Raw genomic sequence first — 22,367 nt, 5'->3', positions numbered from 1 at the left:
TTTGGCTAACTTACAGTTAATGGGATTGTTGATACATCTGGGTCAATTTTCACAATATTACAATTTGAGCTCTATTTGATCTGCTGCTCTTTTATTACTGTTTTTCTGAGTTTTACCTTCTTTATGATCATTTACTTATTTTTAGTGATTTATTTGTCTTCTATTCTGTTTTTATTATTTGTTATTTTTATGAACCTTGGAGATTACAAATTGTATCCTTGAGTTACTAAATACAAATTATCATTTTATCATTCTAGAACCTTAGAACACTTTAAACTTTGTGCCAGTTTTAACTTTTTTTCCTATTACACTTTTTATCCTGTATATATGTAAACCTTAACAAGTAATTGCTATTTTTAATTTTAATGATAAATTCTTATTTATATTTACAGCAATATTTACTCATTCCTTTTTTATTTATTTACTTTTTAATTGACAAATAAAAATTGTATATATTTATAGTGTATAACATGATGTTTTATAATATATATACATTGTAAAGTGGCTAAATGGAGCTAGCTGATGTATGTATTACCTCACATACTTATTTTTTTGGCAGTAAGAATACTTAAAATTCTACCCTAATGATTTTCCTACTATCCTAGTGATTTTCAAGTATACAGTACATTTTTATTAACTCATTCCTTCTTGTATTTCTCTATGGAATCATTTCTGCTTGGAGACATGATTTAGTATTTCTTTTAGTATGTGACTGCTGGTGGTAAATTATTTCAGTCTTTGTTTTCTAAAAGTACCTTTACTTCCCTTCATTATTGAGTGACATTTTCAATGAGTATAAACAACAAATCTGCCACTTATTTAATTTCAGCTCTTCCAAGAAGGAATTCCATTTTCTATCATTTTCATCATTTCTGTTAAGAATTAGCTGTAAGTCTGTTGTTCCTTTGATATGAATGTGTCATTCTTGGCCTGTCTTCTCTTAAAATTTCTCCTTGTTTTTGTAAAAAAAAAGAAAAAAAATCTTTTACTCTGATGTGCCAATGTATGATTTTCTTTTTGTTTGTATCCCATAGGGTTTATACATTCTAATTTACTATGTTTATCCTCCTACATACTCGTCTTCATACTTTTGCAAATGTTTTAAAGAGAAGTGGGTTGGTCTCCTGAAGATCATCACATCACCTTTTATTATTTTTTTTAATCCTAAAACACAGTTGAAAACACTATTTGTTTCTCTGTCCTTAAGGAACTAACATCTGCCTGAGTAAAGTCCACCATTTTAGAGTCTTGCTCTGGTCCCCAAATCAGCAAATGCCTGAGAAAAGATACAGCTTTTAACTATTTGTTTACCTCTCTGTCTTCCTCACCTCCTCACAATCTTCACCCCATAATAATAATTCCTTAAGTAACTCTATGACGCCTGCCTTCAAGCAGATATAGTTTTAATTATCCAGCTTTTTAAATTATTCTTATTGGAAATACTGGTCTGTCACAAGCTTTCTCATCTGCAACAATCACAAGAGTTCTTTTCAATTTCTACTAAACATCCCAGCTCATAACTCTACTATAAGCTATATGTGCAACAAGTTTACTCAAAGGGATATTGACAGAAAACAAATCAACAAACAGCATTTTAGTAGAACAATGTCAGGAGACATTGTCAACAGGAAGAGAACCAGAAGCACTTAAAATGCAGATTTCCACAGAGGTACAGTGAGATGTTCTACACATCATATAGACACAAGGGTTGCCCCAACTTAAACCTCACTGATATAAAGGCTTTATGCTCTACAGGAGCCACTTTTTTGTGTAATAATTCCACAGGCCTAGCTTTCATTATCTCTACAAGTGACATGCTAGTTATAAAAATACAACACATGACATATCATTAGGTATTTATATTTTATTTATAGACCCTCCCATTCTATATGTGATTTACCACTGAGAAATTATGCTATCAGAATGTTGCTTAGTAATATTTTTGACATATACCATCTTATCATTTTAACAGGGGAATAGAGATAAAAAGTTTAACCAGAGATTAGATTTTCATAAAGCAGGGGGAAGGGCCATAGCATTCTAACCAGAATCAGCATTGTTTTTCATGTCACTTTATATATTCCAAAATAAGATGAAATCATTATTATTAACAAATGGTATAGCTAGTGTTAAGTCTTTCATATTGCTTTATCATTTAGGTTTTCAGAGTTTTCACTATATTCTTTTTGTTTGTTTTCTAAAATTTTGCTGTATTGCTCAGGTTTTTCTTTCATTCTTTTTGTTTTTTTTCAATGAGTTGGTAGTTACCTAACCAATTATTGTTTTATTATTATTTTTTTAATATACAACTGATTGTATTAAACCTTTATCAACATCTACATTTTTCTCTTCTAATATAATTTTTGAAAAATATAAACATGTAAAACTACAGCATTTAAAACAATAGGCTATATGAAACTAAAAGTATAAATTATAAAGCATTTAAAACTATGAACATCCTCTAAGAACTGTTTTAGGTGCATCCTAAAATGTTTTGATGTGTCATATTTTTATTTTATTCAGTTCAATATCTTTTCTAATTTCCATTGTAATTTCCCTTTGACTCATTCCATGAATTATGTAGAAACTCATTTTTTAATATTGAAATAGTTGGGCATTTTCAAGCCATGATTTTGTTATAGAATTTTACCAAAATCTACTTTAATGAGAAATATACTCTGTATTATTTCCATTTGTGATATTTGATGAGTTTGGCTCTAGGGCTCATTATCTGCTCATTTTTAATAATAAATCCATAAGCAGTTGAAAAGAATATACTGCAGTTATTAAATGATCAGTACCTGTCATTGATGTCAATATATTTAGTCATATTGTTAAAAACATCTATATTCTTTTTCATTCTATTCTTTGTATTTTTATTATCAGTTATTGAAAGATATTTGTTAAAAAAACAACAACAACAACAACAGCATAATTTTGGTTTTTCCACTTTTTCTTTTTATTCTCCAGGGAAGCTGAGACAGTATAGTGAGTATTGAAACAGGAGAAATAATTGTTGGCACAGAAATACAAAAGAAGCTATTTCTTTCCTTGAATGCACCGTTAGTGTTTGTCTAACCTAAGTAGTAGCTCAAGTGACATTTGGAGTTTTTGCATTTTTTAAAAAATACATTGGAGTAAGTATGTTAACTACTGGAGTAAGACAGTTTTTTCTTTGTTTGTCTGACTATAAATTACAGAAGGGCTTTTTATTTCCTAAGATTAAATACCAGTAGATTCATAGATCATGCTCTAATTTTATTGAGACAGGTAATAATTAGCACCCTAGAGAATCATAGACTTGTATGTATAATGGAGGTTAAAGAATGAAGTTATTCAACTTGTTTGATTGAGTGGTAAACTTGCTAAATCTGATGAACATATCTATATTCATCTTATTTGAACTTTTGTGACATTGATTGAGTTGGTAATTTTTCTTTTAGATTACACAATGCTAATATTCTCTTGATTTTTCTCCTATAATTCTTGATACTTCTCTTTTTATTTTTTACTGAAAAGCTGCTCAAGACTAGTAACATTGTCTTGTTTAGTACTGTACTTTTAGTGCCTAGACTATGTCTAGAAGAAAATAAATACTCATTAAATATTTCATGAAACATTTCCTTATTGACAAGCTAGCTAACTATTAGAGTTCCTCAAACTTAGATATTGAATCTTATTCTCTACTAATCTACATCTTCTCACTAGGTAAATGCAACTTTATGGTAGTATAGAATATCATGTGTATACTGGTTTTTCTTGTAACTGGATTTTTTCTGATTTCATAGCCAGAATTGAGCATACCTTTAACATTGTATTGCAGGTCTAGACCAAGCCCTTTGGACTCAGTTCCTTGTAATGGAAGAGAAAACTAATTGTGCATGCCTATGAAATGCTCATAACTGTACAGTAGCAAGGCAATTGCACATGTGACATGTCTAGTCATTAAACTATATCTTGTGAACAATGTAGAAAGCTTCTGCTGTTGACCACATGTATAACTGAACTGAGGCACTCATACTTACCCGGCTGTGTCTCACCCAGCTGTGGCTGTTAGATACCTGTGCTGTGCCACACTATGCTATAACCAAGACCCCTGCCCATATATCATACTGACCCAGCTGCAGTTGCACCCCTGCCTTGTCTCACACGGCGGTTACAACACCCTGTCATAACAGAATTTTCTACCCTGCTTCTGCTTCTCCCCTGCTGTAATTTGCCACCCTGAGACAGAATCATAACCACATAAGATCATAAGATAACCTCTCTTGCCCTGTTGCAATAAAACCAGAAATGCTATGATATAAAAATAACAGCCCCACTGCGTTCAGAGCTCAGCCTTTGGATGACAGTCCGCTGAGCTGGTGCCGACATATCAACAAACTCCATTTCCTGCCACAAGCCTGGGTGTTTCCTGCCTCTCCCTGTGAGTTTGCATAGCCCACTGCAACAGAACCACAAATTCAAATGTAATGCAAGTGATTTGCTATTTATTTTAAAATGAGAATGATTTTAAATGCTACTTTGAATATTCTTATTCTAATTTGAAACTTATTTCTAATTTGAGTTTGAGTTGAATTCTAATTCAAAAATTCTAATTCCAATTTGAACTCTACTTCTAAATTTAATTTAAATATTCTCATCTACTTTATTTTTTTTCTTTTAACTACTTTTATCTGTCTTTCCAGTTATACATATGTTAGATTTCTTGTCTCTTTCATCTAAACTAGTTATATGCTCAATTATGATTGTTTTTATTTTCCTTAGAAGTCTAGAAAACATTATTGAGACAACTGACTTAATTTCCCAAACAGTATTCTGCTTTATTATTAAACATTTTCACTATATCTTAACTCAAAAATTGTACTTCTGAATGTAGTTTTTTATACTTTCAGAGAGTTTTACCTTCTGATAAATTTAGGGTCCTCTCAAGTTTCAATAAAATACTGTTTATGCATTTTTGAAAGTTTAGTTTCTTATCATAATGTAAATCTATTTTTATGGGTGACAGTAATTCTTATATTTTCAAATGATCCCCATCCTTATAAGACTAAACTTTTCATACGTATTTCTGCTGTTTTCCTCACCTTTTCTTCTGATGTGAAAAAGGAAAAAGTCCTTTTCCTGATATTGGATATTTTTAGAAATATGAAATCTTCTTCAAATATTTTCTTCCCTAATAGAAGGGTAAAGATTATACTAGGGTAATTTCTCTAAAATTTAAGTATGCTAGATCATAACAGACTTGGCTGTGAATTTATGCAATGAACTGTGGAAAAAAAAATGTTTTTTGTTTTTGTGGACAACCAAGTTGTTGAAGACTTTACTTGTCCCTTCAAATGAAAGGGATAGGTTGAGATTTGTTTTCTGCATCCTGTTTTCTTTTCTGCTTTCAATTTCATTTATTTCTTCTTGATTCTTCTGAATGTTTGTTCTACCCAAGTCAAGCCTACTGGGAAATTAACAATTCTACCAAGTGTATTAGGGCAATGACAGCTCTGCTGAGCAATTTTTTTTTTTATTTGTTGTTGTTTTGTGTTTGTTTGCTTTTTTTTTTATCATTGTGATGACCTACATTTAACTATGATCTTACACTCCTCTCTATCCCCATAGCTTAGAAGATTGGGATAAGTATGTTATTGTGTTTTGTATGATATGTTAGCACTTAGCTATCACACAAAGTAAAACAAAGCCATTGCTAGATAATCTTAAAAATACAGGCACTCATAGAGTAACAGAAGGTTTTATAGCTTTCTCTACCTATGATCTCTGATTTTACTCCATACACCTGCTACTGGCAGTACAATAGTTTTCCAGACCTGGCTAGAAAACCCTCTACAGATAAATCTTTTATTTGTTTCTGGAAGCTGACTCACAGTAAACAACCTCAAATTTGTACAAACTTCATAATGTTTATCAGATATTCATGACCATTCAGTATTACAACTTTATTATTTTATAGGGGTTTGACAATGGCACATTATTTTGTGAGAAAAGGATTTTAATATGTGAGGTAGTTCTCTCTTGAGGTTAGTCCTTTATATGATCATAAGATTAGATATTGGCATTAAGAAAAATATCTATTTTTAAATTTGGTATGGCAAGAGCTTGCGTATTCACTTAATTTAGAAGCCAAATCAGATTATCAAAGTTTAAATTCAGTTAGGATGGTCTTGAAACTAAAATGCAAGATTTTCTGAGCCAAATAAAATTGTAATCTGATTTGCTAATATCATCTAAACCGAAGCACTTCTGGTCTTATCTTTCTCCATCATCAAGCCAAGGAGAAGAAAACATATGAAAAAAACTAATGTCAAGATTTATCATTCCACTTTCTGTGTCACCCTTAAAACTCATACTCCAATTAGAGAAGAAAAATATGAACCTTACCGTACCCTATCACTTAGCCTGTTTTCTTCCACATATTACAGCCAATTTTCACTGCCGAGTTTCACGCGTTCTCTATGGAATAACACATAAGAACTCTCACTAAGCCCCCTACCTCCCTTTTTCTATCCCATGTACAGTTTGCATTACAACGTGCCACTTCTGTCTACAGAGATGTGAATTTACACAGAAACATCACTTATGCAGGTGAACATGAATCCAGGAATTTTTATCCTTCTTCAAAAACCTGCTTTTTGAAGTGAACCACTTTGACAATGTTATCTTCTTGTCTCTGTACTCAGTGTCATCTAATTACTTTATGATTAGCCCTCACAATTCATTTAAAATGTTGGCATAAGACTGATAGTCATTCTAATAAAAGTCGATCCTTAATCCAGGTGAATTTCTTTCATAATAATCTAGGAAAACATCTGCTTGGTAAATCCCACACTGTCTTCATTAGTAAGAACTTCCTTTTTTTCATTCACGATGCATCTTGTATCACATTCCCTTAATTTTACAACCATTCTATCATTCTGCTAATAAATACTGAGAACATGCTATAGCATATTTCAGGTAATATTCTAGGCCAGGGCATTTAGTGACTGGATTAGTCCGTTTTGGGTTGCTATAACAGAAATACCTGAGGCTGGGTAATTTATTAAGAACAGAGGTTTATTTGGCTTATGATTCTGGGACAGCTTCATCTGTCAGGGGCCTCAGGCTGCTTCTACTCATGGTGGAAAGTGGCAGGCAGCCAGTGGGTATAAGCAGATCACATGATGAGAGGAAGAGAGAGAGAGGAAAAGAGAGAGAGAGAGAGAGAGAGACAGAGACAGAGACAGAGACAGAGGAGGTGCCAGGGTCTTCAAAAAAAAACAACAGCTCTTGTGGGAACTAATAGAGCGAGAACTCACTCATTAATCCCCCCTCCCCCAGGGGGAGCATTAATACATTCATGAGTGATCCACCACGAATCAATCAGTTTCCAACACTGCCACGCTGGGGATCAAATTTCCACATGAGTTTTTGGAGGGGACAACACATCCAAACTCCATCAGTGATGAATAAGACAGAGATTATATTTTTATGAGGAGCAGAGAGGAAATAATAAATAAATAAATAAATAAATAAATAAATAAATAAATAAATAGCACCATTATTAATTTAACGTTTACAATATTTATTTCTACTTCATTTTTCTAGTCAAATTTCTCACATATTTTTAGTAACAGTTATTTTCAAATTTTGACTCTCCAATCACTAATTTACTGCTTTTAGGCACAAATGCAAATGTCTTTTTAATAAACTTTATATTTTTGAAAAGTTTTATATTTATACAAAGGCAGTGAAAATATTTCCATTTCCATTCACCCCACAGCCCATTTCTACAGTTATTAGCATCTTACATTACTATGGTACATTTAATGGACAAATATTTATACATTATTAGTAACTAAAGTCCACACTTTATTTAGACATCCTTAGTTTTTACCTAGTATCGTTTTTCTGTTCCAGGATCCTAATTAGGATACATAGTTGCTCTTAGTTGTCCTGTCTCCTAATTTTCTCTCAGCAGAGATGGTTTCTTTGACTTTCCTAGATTTTGAGGACCTTGACAGTTTTAAGAAGTAACAATAAGGTACTTAGTAGAATGTTCTTCACTGAGATTTGTCTGATGATTTTTACATAATTAGATTGGTGTTATAGGCTTTGGGAGGAAGACCCCAAAGGTAAAGTGTTACTTTCATCATATCTTATCAAGGGTACATATTATAACTTCACTCATTAACATGCTGACCTGGCTGTTAGTGTTTGTCAGGTTTCTTCATTGTGAAGTTATTCTTTCCCTCCTAATATTCATAGTGTACTCTTTGCAAGGATGTCACTGTGTAGATCACATTCTGACCTACCTCCTACAGGAGAGAGTATTTGCTAAATTGTATATTTTTCTCTATTCATTAATTTATTTATATAAGCATGAGCTTAAAAATGAAAAGAATCGTAAGAGACTGTTGTAGACGATTATATGTCAACAAATTGGATAACTTACAGAAAATAGGTAAATTCTTAGAAACATACAATCTACCAATATTGAATAAGGAAGTAAGATGTTGGGGGGCAGCTACCTTCCCGGCACAGATGGTTGCTACACCTGATGACCACTGCTTGTTCCCTTCTTTGTTCTTCACACATGTTCAGGATGGCGCCTGGAGGATGTAAAGGGGGATTGACTATGGTGTCGGTAAAACCTCACCCCATTTACAGGGCTTAGCATCATTGGTGCAGAGAGCCTTCCTGGCTCGTGGACACTTCACGATCTTTACTATAAGCATAGGCAGGAGCCATGCATGCACACATGACCTATAGGGTGACTGGCTTGTTAGGTGGAGACCCCCGCCAGAATCCCCCGCCCATTTGGCCCATTTATGCATAAATATGTAGGCTTTGAGTTGAATAAATGGAACTGCTTGACAGAACCCCCACCGCGTTTGAGTGCTCCTTTGCGAGCCAGGTTGGAGCCGGTGGCTGCACTTATCTCCTGGGCTCTCCCTCCCGCTCCCTCTAGCACAGGGAGAAAGAGGCAGGGAGTCATCTTCCGCTTTGTTCCCTTGAGCCGGGCGTGGTTTAGGTAGTTGTCGGGGCGCCGGCGCGGACGCCGACTCCCCCCGACCCCGACAGTAAGAGAAAGCCTGAATAGCCCAAAAACAAATAAAATGATTAAAGTAGTAATTAAAACTCTCTTAACTAAGAAAAGCTCAGGGCCATATGGCTTTATGACTGAATGCTTTCAAGCATTCAAAGAAAACTTAATGCCACTCTTTCTTAAACTCTTTCAAAAAATAGAACTAGAGGGAATAATTCCAAATTCATGTTAAGGGACCAGCATCACACTGATACTAAAGCCAGAGGAAGAAACCACAAGAAAAAAGAAAAACAAGAAAACAAACAAAAAAACTACAAGCTGGTATCTCTGATGAACATAGATGCAAAAATACTCACTAACGTACTAGCAAACCAGATTCAACAACATATTGAAAAGATTATACTTTATGCCTAAGAGGGCTACCTTGGATGCAAAGTTGGGTTAATATATTTAAATCAATGTGATATATCACATTAAGAGAATGAAAGATAAAAACATCTCAACTGATGCAGAAGAAGCATTTGACATAGTTTAACATCCTTCCTTGATAAAAAATGTTCCACAGTTTAGGTGTAGAAAGGCCCGTAGCTAACATCACAATCAATAAGAACAAATTGAAATTTTTTCCTCTAAGATTGGCACAAGGCAAAAATGCCCACTCTTGCCATTTCCATTAAACATAGTACTGAAAATACTAGCAAGAGCAATCAGAAAAGAAAAAGAAATAAAAGACATTCAAATTGGAGGGAAGAAATAAAATTACCCCATTTACAGATGACATTATTCTATATGTAAAAACCCTTAGAGAATCCATTAAAAAACCTGTTAGATGATAACAATAAATGAATTCAATAAATAAATTCAGTAATGTTGCAGGATATAAAATCGACATTAAAAAATCAGCTGTATTTCTTTATGCCAGTGACAATCTATCTGAAAAAAAAAATCAAGAAAATAATTCCATTTATGAGAGTGTCAAAAATAATAAAATACTTAGGAATAAATTTAACCAAGGAAGTGAAAGATTTGTACACTGAAAACTATAAAATATTGCCCATAGTAGCTAAAGAAAACACAAATACATAGAAAGATATTCATGTTTATGGATTAGAAGAGTTAATACTATTAAAATGTATTACTGCCCAAGGCAATATACAGAACCAATGTGACTCCTATCAAAATTCCAATGGTATTCTTCACAGAACTAGAAAAAACAATTGTAAAATTTGTAAGGAACTTCAAAAGACGCTGAATAGCTGCGGTAAGTTTGAGAAAGAAAAGCAAAGCTGGAGGCAACACACTTCCTGATTTCAATTTATATTACAAAGTTATAGTAATCAAAACAGTACATTACTAACATCAAAACAGACACATAGACCAGTAGACCAGAATAGACAACCCAGAAAAAAACCCAAGTGCATATAGTCAACTAATTTTTGACAAGGGCATCAAGAAGACACAATGGGGAAAGGATTTCCTCTTTAATGAAGGGTAGTGGTAGATATCCACATTTAAAAGAATAATATGGGATCCTTATCTCAAATGATATGTAAAAACCAACTCAAATTAGATTAAAGACTTAGATGTACAACCTGAAACCATATGCTCCTAACATAGAGGAAAAAACTCTTTGATACTGGCTTTGGCAATGATTTTCTGGATACTGCACCAAAAGCTCAGAAAACTATTTGGAAATATTTGAAGGAAGAACTATAGCAGTGTAAAAAGGAATTATATGATTGCAATACTTTTATACTGCTATAATTCTCACATTGCTTATATGATAGCATCATAATATTTAAAAGATAAGCTGTGGTAATCACTAAAGGTATATTGCAATCTCTTGTACAACCACTAATCAAATAACATGAACAAGTATATAGGGGGAAAAAAAAGACAGAGAGGTCATACAGTGCAATACTTTAGAGAAAACTAAGTGCACAAGTTATATAAAATGAAGCAGAATAAAAATACCAGAGAGAAAAATACACTTAGGAAAAATAGAAAACAAATTCCAAGACTGTATACTTAAACACAAATGCAAAAAATATGCATTAATCAAATGAACAATTTTTAAAGGGCAGAGATTTGTTAGATATTGCTTTTATTCAAGATAAAAAAAAGGACATCAAATTTATTCTCCTACACTAAAAAACCTAGAAAAAAATATAGGAGACTCTCATTAGCATCATTTGATATTAGACACTGAGAGAAGAGAAACAAACGAGGTGAGTCATATCATTAGTGCCATTTTCTCCTGAAGGCACTTTCAAAGATTTAGAACAAATAAGGGGAATTCACAGGGTTAAGGCATCACACAAGATTAAGAAGTCAATAATCATGGTGTGAGGAGTCTAAGGTGGCTGCATCTGTGTACAGAGTTTTAAAGAGAATGTTATTGCTCAGATAGAAAGTCTGCATATGTGCAGAAGGGTTCATTAAGTTCTTAGCTGAGTATAGATCTCAGTAAGAGCAAACTACCTGAATCTGGAAAAAGAATCACCAAAAAGAAGATTCAGAACATTTAAGAGGTTTTAAACAGCTAGCAATAATTTGTGATCCTACCAGCCAGAATAGAAAAGCCTCATAAAATAAAGGGGGGTAGGCAAAATATTCAAGGTGCTATCACTTTAGTGATGGGTAAATTAGTCCTAGATTAAAGTTTTCTCTCGATCTACTCTAACAAATCTTAAAGGCAAACCCTGAAAAATTTCACTTACTCTAAGTATCCTGTGTGACAAAAGAATGTCCAAAATTATAGATAAGAATTTTAAAAAACTGCGAACAACATAAAATCTAAACTGTTAAGCATTAAATCACTAGGGAAGAAAAGGAGCAATAAAATATAAGAAATTAATAGGAAACAGTTTAATGAATGAAAATATACCCATAAATGACCAAAATGATGGAAATTAGCAGAGTATGACATTAAAGCATTTATGAGAAATACAAACTACAATAAAAACTTAAATGAAAAGTCTAGAGATGAAAATAAAATATCTTAACTGAAAAAATGCAACAAACCTGAAACTGGTTAATTTGTGGAGAAACAATACTTATTGATTACAGTTTCAGAGTCTGGGAAGTCCAAAGTCCAGGGAACACACCTGGTGAAGTCCTTCTTTGGTGGTGGCTTTAGAGCAATGCAGGACATCACATGACAAATAAGACATGAGCAGAGAGCGAGCTCACTCCTGACTCCTCCTTTTAAAGCCCTCAGGACCATGCCCACAGCCACCACTAAACCATCATTGGATTAACCCATTCACTAGGGCATGGTCCTCACATTCTAATCACCTCTTCAAGGCCCCAACTTCCAATTACCATCATAGGATTTCCCACCCTGTTAACCCTGTGACAGTGCAGGTTAAGTTTCTAATACATGGACTTTAGGGGACAAAATTCAATCCACAGCAATAACATAATCAAAAGTGGAAATAAACAAAGAAATAAACTTGATGACAAAGCCACAGATATCATACAAAATGAAAAAAAGACAGAAAAAATCATGAGGAAAAAATGAATAAAGCATCAGTGGCCTGAAAGACAACGCCCAAAGATCTTACATGTGCTAAGTTGCACCTCCAGAAGAAAGGTGGATGGCAGAAAAATACTGAAATAGTTACTGGATAAAATGTTTCCAATTTGACATAAACAATAACGCCAAAGGCCTAAGAAATTCAATGAACCTGCATCAGAAAAAACCTCAAGAATTCATGTCAAGGCATGTTATGACTAAAATTCTGAAAACCGATGCCATGAGAAAAATTTTAAAACAGACAGACAAGAATAAAAAAACGAACAAAAACTTATTTTGAAGAAAGCAGAAAATATAAGAAAGACAGTATGCTTCTTGACAAAAACCACGTAAGTCAGGAAAAAAAAAATAGACATATACATTTAAAGTACTGAAGTAAGAAAACTAGCAATCTATAATTCTTTACCCAGCATAAGTATCATCCAATAATGAAAGCAAAAGAAAAATATTCTCATAAAAAAATAATGCTGATAGAATTCATTACCAGCCATCACTGTAAGAAAAGTTGAATCAAACTGTCCAAGCAGAAGAAATAAAACACAGTAGAAATTTGGGATCTATACAAAAATGTGAAGAACATTGGAAAAGGTATGGGTGTGAGTAAATATAAAAATTAACACTTTATTATTTATAGCATATTATTATAAACTATTGTAAGTTTCTTACACTATTTAAAAATGGAATAATACTATTTGAATGTACAGTATGATAATGTATAGATGTATATGGTAAAGCATAGAAAGATTGCTAAAAATACAAGAAAAAGTTATAGCCAATAAACCAATACTGATCATAAAAAAAATAAAAATTAATTTTATTAATTCAAAAGATGTCAGAGTAAGAGAGGAAAGAAAAATATATAAGATGAGAAAAATAGAAAGCAAACAGTAATGTGGTAGATTTATTTCCAAACATACAAATAATTACTTAAACTTAAATGGCTTAATTACTTCACCTCAAGGAAAAGGCAGAAATTTTCAGATTTTATAAAATAACAGGCCCAGAATACACACTGTCTATAAGAAAACCACTCTAAACATAAAAATGCAGACACAAAATAAAAAGATAGAAAAACATATATTATATAAATTATAATCCAAAGAAAGCTGGAGTGGCTGTATAAATAACAATAAATGTAGATTTCAGAATAAGAATTATAACCAGAAATAAAAAGTGTCCATACATACTATTATGAGATTAATTTTTCAAAAAGACATAACAATCTTAAAAGTATATGCATCTAAAAATTAAGGTTTAAATACATGAAACAAAAATAGATGAAACTGGAAGGAGAAATATACAAAATCAAAATAACATGGAGACTTCAACTCTTCTCTCTCAGTAATAGCAAAGTTAAACAGAGACCAACAGGAATATAGAACATCTAAATGACATTATCAATTTATCTTAACTTAATTGGCATAAAAATAATACTCTACCCAACAAGAGCAGAACACACATTTTTTTTAAGTGCACATAGAAAAATCACAAATATGGACCATATTCTGGGCCATAAAAAATTGAAAATATCTTTGTTATTGGATTATAAAAAACTTAAAATATATTTAAAAATTATCAGAACCATAGTCAAATATTTGGAAATGAAATAACATAATTCTAAATAAACCATGGGTCAAATAGGAGCTCACAAAGGAAATTAGAAAGTAGTTTGATTAAATAAAAATGTAAATACAACATATCAAAATGTGAGAGATGTAGCTAACACAGCGTTTAGAGGGAATTTATAGCATTAAATGCTTGTATTTAAAAAAACGTTTCATATCAATTATCTAATATTCCAACTTAAGAAATTAGAAAAGAGAGCCAATAAAACCTAAACAAATAAATAAAAAAAGATCAGAAATTAATAAAATTAAGCATAGATAAGCAATGCAGAAAATATAAAATAAAACCAAATGTTGGTTCTTTGAAAAGATAAATAAAATTGATAAACTTCTAGACAGATTCACCAAGTTAAAAATGAGAGTTTCCAAGTATAAATAATAGCACAGAACATGGGGAAGCCCTTACATACAGATTAAATGGATAATAAAAAAATTTATGAACCACTATATGCCCATGATTTGACAGCTTTTACAAAATGGACATATTCCTTGAAAGAAGTATATTGAAAAAGTTCATTCAAACAATCCCATATTTATTAAAGTAATTGAATTCACAATTCAATTCCTTTCTCCTACAAAGAAAACTTCAGATTCTGACGGCTACAATGGTATATCCTAACAAATATTTATAGTAGAAATTATACCAATTCTATAAAACTTCTTAAGAATATAGAAAAAAAAAAGGAACTTACCCCAAATCATTTCTGAGGCCAGCATTACTTTGATACGTGAAAAAGACAAAGATGTTACAAGAGGGGGAGAAAAATAAAAACAGACTAATGGCTCTCATAAATATATACACAAAAATACTTTAAAAATACTGGAAAATTAATCCATTGTCTATCATAATAAGCGGATTTTACCCCAGGGATGCAAGTTTGGTTCCAAGTTCAGAAAAGCATCAACATAATTTATCATATTGACACACTAAAGAAGAAAACTCACATATGCATCTCAATAGAAGCAGAAAAATCACTTAACAGAATTCAACATCAATTCATGATTTTAAAAACCCTCATGATAAAAACTCAGAAAACTACAAAAAGAATGGATGGAATTTCCTCAAACTAAAAACAGCCATCTTTATAAGTTCAGTAGAAATGGCAAGTACATCTGCTTGAACTGTGCTGATTGAAAAGAATACTAGAGGTCCTAGCCAGAGCAATAAGTCAAGGGAAAAAAACAAAGAAAATACATACAGTTTGCAAAGAAAGAAATAAAACTATCTCTATTGATATATAGCACAATTTTATATTTTGAAAATCACACAAAATCTACAGAAAAGCTAATAGAATGAGTTTAGCAAAGTTGTAGCAAAATAATATGATATAAAATATAAATTATTTTATATAGGTATATTAAAAATAAAACTTAAAGTAAAACATTAACATTTACAATAGCAGCAAAAACATGACTTACATAGATATACGCAAGATCTTCATGCCAAAAGCTATAAACACCGGTAAAAATATGTCGAAATAGTCCTAAATAAATTTAGAAATATATCATATTCATGGATAGAAAGATTCCATACAGTTAGGAGGTCATTTCTCCCCAAACAGAATCTTAAATTAATGACATCTCAATGAAAATGCTAGCACGTTTTTCCTGTCGATATCCAGAAGCTAATTCTAAAGGTTATATGGAAAGGCAAAGCAATTTAAATAGCCAAAACAATACTGAAATAAAAAATGGATGGAGGCCTCATTCTACCTAATATCAAAGTTTACTATAAGGCCACAGATGTTAAGACTGAGAAGTTTTGGAGGAAAGATTTAGAGTAATGGACAAAAATAAGTTAAAGTTCAGAAATAGGCCCAAACATATACAATTATGATATGGTTAGTTAACTTTTGACCAAGAAACAATGACAATTTAATGGAGAACGTATATTCTATTCAATAAATTGGACAAGTGACAAAAAAAATTGACATTCATCCATATATAATATGTGTGCGTATATAAATGGATCAAAAACTAATGTAAAACATAAAATTGTAAAACTTCTAGAAAGCAACATAGGAGGAAATCTTTATGGCCTTGAGTTAAACAAAGATTTCTTAGATTGAAAAAAGAAAAAAAATGATAAATTGATTTTCGTGAAAATTAAGATCTCTTTTTGAATGTCACCTTTCAAAGAATGAAAAGTCAGGCCACAGGCTAAAAGAAAATATCTCTAATTTATACTTCTGACATAAATACTTGTCTTACTTCATTTTGTGCTGCTGTAACAGAATACCTAAGAGTGTAATTTATAAGGACAGAAATGTATTGGCTCATGGTTCTGAAGATGGAAAGTGCAACCAAGATCAAGGTGCCAGCAGGTTAGGGCCAAGTTTCTCTGCTTCCAAGATAGTATCTTGCACACTGCATCTTCAGGGAGTGGAGGAAGGAGGAGTATGCTGGATCCTCACGTGGTAGGACTGCAGAAGGACTAAGAGAGGAGAAGACTGAACTCGCTCTTCCATAAAGACATCGGTCTCACCCACAAGTGTGGAGACTTTGGCCTAATCACCTCTTAAAGGTCCCACTTCATAATACTGTTACAACAGCAATTAAATTTCAACAGAATTTTAGATGAGAAAAGCATTCAAACTGTAGTAGTACTTGAATCCAGAAAAGAACTCAAGACTAAGAAAACAAACAACCACGTCTTAGAAATGGGTAAAAAAGATATGAATAGGCAGTAAAAAGATATACACATATATTATATGCATACATACACACACACACACACACACATAATATATGGCAAATAAGCACATTAAAACATGCTGAACATCATTTCTGACTAGGGAAATCAAAATTAAAATCACAATGAGACACCACTCCATACATCTTGGAATAGCTAAAATTTTAAAACTAGTAACAGTAAAGCTGTCAAGGTTTTAAAGGACTATACACTCATACTTTGTTGAAAGAAATGTAAAATGCTAGCCATTTTGAAAAATAATTTGCAGTTTTTAATAAAGTTAAACATACTTTAACTACTCCTAGTAGCCTACTCCTAGCCATTTAACAAGGTGAACTAAAAACTTATCTTTACATAAAAGCCTATATGTGAACACTTATAGCAGCTTTGATTTTTAATTGCCAAAACCTTGCAACAACCCTAATGTTCCTCAGTGGGGTAATAAATAAATAAATGCAATAAATCCATGTAATGGAATAATACTACACAGAAACAAAGCAGAACACACTGCAGATAAACACACCCACATGGATGACATCAAAATGCATTATGCTAAGTGAACTAAGTCAGGCCTGAAAGGCTACATACTGGATGATTCCGTACATATTATGTTCTAGAAAAGGACAAACTGTGGTAGCACAAATTAGACTAGTGGCTGACATTATGGTAGAAGAGAGAGGAGCTGACTATAACAAGGCAGAGGAATCGTGCAGTGTTGGAACTATTGTATATTGTGATTGTGTTCCGGTTACATGACTGCATGCATTTATCAAAACTTGCAGATATATGCAATAAAAAGGGTGAATTTTATCATATGTAAATTATACCGGATGAAACTGGTGAAAAAATGGTTAAAGTTGTTATTATAAAATTATTTTTTAAAATAGATTTTTGCTATTGAATAAAATAGTAATGTGTAGTTAACATTATGAGAAAAGTCTACATAAAATTTTATGTGGTTTCAAATAATGAATATGTGCACAAGTAGTAAGTTCATAGGAATATTATAAGAAATACTATATCATCCAAAAAGTCCTGAAAAGACTTAAAATATAGAAGATTCAGTGGTGGAGGCAGAGAAAGGTTTGTAGGGCAAAAACTTTACAGCAGATATTTTTTCCATCATGCAAGGCATTAAAAAAAAAATAGGTAAAGAATATAAACATACCTCACAAAAGAAAATAAATAGTTGGCAAATAAGCATATGAAAAAATCCTCACATCATATATTATTAGAGAATTGCAAATTAGAACAATGAGATCCCACTGCATACCAATTAGAATGGCTAAAATCCAAAACACTGGTAATTCCCAGTATTGGTAAGGATGTGTAGCAACGAGAGCTCTCATTCCTTATTGATGGGAATGCAAAATGGTACAACCACCATGGAAAACAGTTTGGCAGTTTCTTATAAAGCTAAAAGCATTCTTATCATATGATCCAGCAATTGTGATTCTTGATACTTACTTAAAGGAATTTAAAACTTTTTGTTGGCACAATGAGCTGCACACATGCCCATAGCATCTGTGTTAGTCCATTTTTGTTGCTTATAACAAAATACACCAAACTGGTTATTTTATAAAGAAAATGAAATTTATTTGCTTACAGTTTCTGAGGCTGGGAGGTCCAAAGTCCAGGAAACTCATCATGCAATGGTCTTTGTGGTGGTGACAATGATGGCAGGGTACCAGGTTGCAGAAATAATGGAGCAAAGACTGTGAGAAACCATCCTCCTCATTCATTCACCTTTTAAAGCCCTCCAAACCCTGCCCATGACAACCGTTTTTAATCCAATCACTACGGTATGGCCCTACAACCTAACACCTCTTCAAGGCCCCACCTTTCAATTACCATAATAGGATTTCCCATCCTCAACAGTTACAATGGGGATTAAGCTTCTAATATATGAAATTTGGGGAACACGATTCAATCAATTCACAGCAGCATCTCTATTCATAATTGCCAAAACCTGGAAGCAGCCTAGATGTCCCTTAATAGATGAAAGTATAAACTAACTGTGACACCTCCATACAGTGGAATACAAAATGAAATGAACTATAGAGCCATGAGCAAACGTGGAGGAAACATAAATGCATTTTGCTAAGTGAAAGAAATCCAATCTGAAAAGGCTACATACTGTATGATTCCAACTATATGACATTTTGGAAAAGGCAGAATCATGGAGAGAATAAAAAGATCAGTTGTTGCCAGGGTTCCCAGGGGAGGAAAGAAGAAATGAATAGGTGAAACACAGGGAATTTTTAAGGCAGTGAAACTATTCTGTATGATACTGTAATGATGGATACATGCCATTATACATTTATGACAACCCATAGAACGTACAACACAAAGAGTGAATCCTAATGTAATCTACGGACCTTAGTTAATAGTAGTACATCAATAATAGCTCATCAATTATAACAAATAGATCACACTAATACAAAACAATAAAAGGGGAAACTAGGAGGAGGGGAAATTTGGAGGAGGGGGATGACAGGATCTATGGGAACTCTCAGCACAATATCTCTGTAAACTAAAAAAGTGCTACCCCCCCAAAAAAAAGTAAAAATAAAGTCTATTAATCCAAACTGAACCAATATAAAAAAAGTTGGGTCTGTGTTGATCAAACAGAGTCGGATTCCACATAGATACAAGTTTCCTTTGTCAAGGTAAAAATTAAATTTATAACACATAAACAAGAATGGAGCAGTTCCAAAATATGCTTAAGCTAATGGAGGACAATTTTCACCCAAAATAAACACTGGAATTGCTTGAGGATGTGGTCATATAGGAATAGTTCTTTGCACCTCACAGCAGGCAGTCAGCAACAAACGTGCTTGAAGGACTAGGAATCAGTGGTAATAGAGCATGAATAATATTTCTTGTTGTTTACAGAGAGTTAATTGTTTAGAAATTTCAGCAAGCATGGAAAAGACACAACTAATGCACAAGGGAGTTATGCTTCTCATGGAAACATGATAATATAAATCATTATATACGAAATAAAGAAATCAAGCACCCCGTCTTTTAGACATCTGAGTAACATAGAAGGAGTACAAAAGACAGCAGCAACAGCAAAGTAAAATATATGAAAGATAACTAAAAAGGACACTGATAAACTGCAAAGAACAGGAAGTTAAAGGTGATTACAGCTGTATGCCTTTCATTAGAAACACAGGTGGGAGAAGTTCAAAATTAAAACTTCTTAAGGTAGATAAAAATGGAAAATCTCAATCAAAGTGATAAGTAAAAAGGCCTTTTTCAAGGGAGCTCCCTCTTTACAGAAGGTGCTCATCTATCTTGGAGTCATTGAGCTAGAGTCACTTTCAACACAGATACAAGTTGGCTTTGTCAAGGAGGGAGGAAAGATTGCAGAGAAGGAGTTATTTGGGCATTGAATGATATGTACAGTTGGATTTAATTAGGGCAAAGTGATAAGCGATGGTTTTAGCACAAGAATTAACACAGATGGTTGAAAAAGACAAATTTAGTATCTTCAATCTGGAAAATGTCAGGCTTAGCATAGATAATGAAGTCCTAGAAAATAAAGAATGAAATAAAGGGTCTACTTGAAATGGCAAATGATTCTAGGAAGGAAATCATGCACACACTATACTTAGAATTCCTAAATAGATAATGACTGTATCAGTTTAACTCAGGTTCTCTTGCTCTCGTGCTATGGTAACCTAATGACTCCAAAAATTGAAGACTTCTGGTAGGGTAATGAATATTAAGCTAAAAATTTTAGATTTTTATTTTGGAACCAAAATAATAAAGTATAATAACCACAGTTCAAGTTTTATATTACTTGCTATTAAATATCTTGCCTCAAAAATAGATAACCTAGTCTATTTAAGATGGTTACTAGACCTATAGTAATATTTAGTGAAGCTAAGCTTTAACTATTATTTACTTCTTGGAATAATCTGCTAATTAACACTGAAAAAAATTAAATTAGTTATCTGTATTTTCTATGCAATATCAATTCTAAGACAAATTCTATCATAGATATAATTGATTTACTACTATTTAAATTTGAGGTATCTAAAAGGCAATATTATCAACAGAAAACACTTGCAATTTTGAACTAAAGTAAAAAAGAAAATAGTACTGGCTTTTTAATGGAAGATCAAAAAATTTATCTTTTATTATACCTGAAACACCTGAGATATTTAGATTTTTCATTTGAACACCATGAACATTTCAGAACCTATAATTTTACACTGAATGGTCAGTGACATAGTGTCTCATCAAGGACCTTGCTTAATAGAGGTCTGTCTAGGTAAATGATGATTGGTTTAAAAAAAACTGTCAAGGCTTTTGGGTAGTGCAATGATGCAAAATAAAATATACATAGAGAGATATATTGATGCCAACAAACACAAGATAAATATCTTTGTAGCCAAGATACAGAACAAAAATGCAAGCAGTAACCAGAACTGCAGCCTCAGGACTACCAGAGTCTAGGTTCATACACAAAATGTTAGAATTGTATTCCTTTTGTAATAAAGCTGTCTCTAGTTATTCAGAGTATTAGAACCAGGCTCACCACATTTAAATCAGAGCAGCTATTGATATCCTCTGCTTAGAAAGGAGTCCCCCAAAATTTGTAACCAATTTGTCCCTAGAATTTTTGACTGTATGAATTGATGGAAGCCAGGTTCACCTGACTGTATCTTCAATATCCTCGTCCTTACCATTGAAATCAACATCAAACCACATACAAATGATTTGAGAATCTAGGGAGAGGCTATAGAGAAAGAAAAAACAAAACAAAACAAAAACAAAAGAAAAAAAAACACAAAGGAAAAGAAACAAACAAAACAATAGGTGAGCTGAGGAGGGAGAGAGAGGAAAAAATTAGTTTTGATAAATCTGAACATGAATATCAAAAAAAGTGAATAAAACTAAAAAAGTAAAAAATTAATAATTACATTTTAATATCAGTAAATGAAAATAATGAAGAAATTTGAAAGTTATTTAGAAAAAATAAAATAAATAGGCAGATAATACCATGTGCATGGATGACATACAAGCCACCTGGAATTATTTTTTTCTGTATACGGTGAGGTGGATATAGTTTTATTTTTCCTGTATAGATGATTAATTGTCCCAGAACAAGTTTGTGAAATGATGTTCCTTTTTTTCACTGCTATGCAGAGCCAAACTGGTCAAAAATCAAGAAACAATGTGTTTTTGAGTTTGTTTATGGGCTCCCTGTTTTACTGGTTTGGTTTATTTCCCTCTTCTCATGCAGTGTATTTCAATGGCTATAACTTTCTTCTGAATTTGGGTATCAAGTAGACTAAATCCTCTTTCCTTATTTCTTTCCGTATAACTTTATTATAAATTTGGATATTAAGTACAGTAAATCCTTCCTTCTTGTTTCCATCTTAAATTTTCACGGTCATTTGTGCTACCAGGTGAATTTTGCAATCAGCTTGTTTAGTTCAATGTAATTTTTTTGAGATTTTGATT

This window comes from Cynocephalus volans, chromosome 1 (genome assembly GCF_027409185.1).
Source record: "Cynocephalus volans isolate mCynVol1 chromosome 1, mCynVol1.pri, whole genome shotgun sequence".
Classification (NCBI taxonomy): domain Eukaryota; kingdom Metazoa; phylum Chordata; class Mammalia; order Dermoptera; family Cynocephalidae; genus Cynocephalus; species Cynocephalus volans.
The sequence above is the reverse complement of the archived record's forward strand: the minus strand, read 5'-3'. Positions refer to the sequence as shown.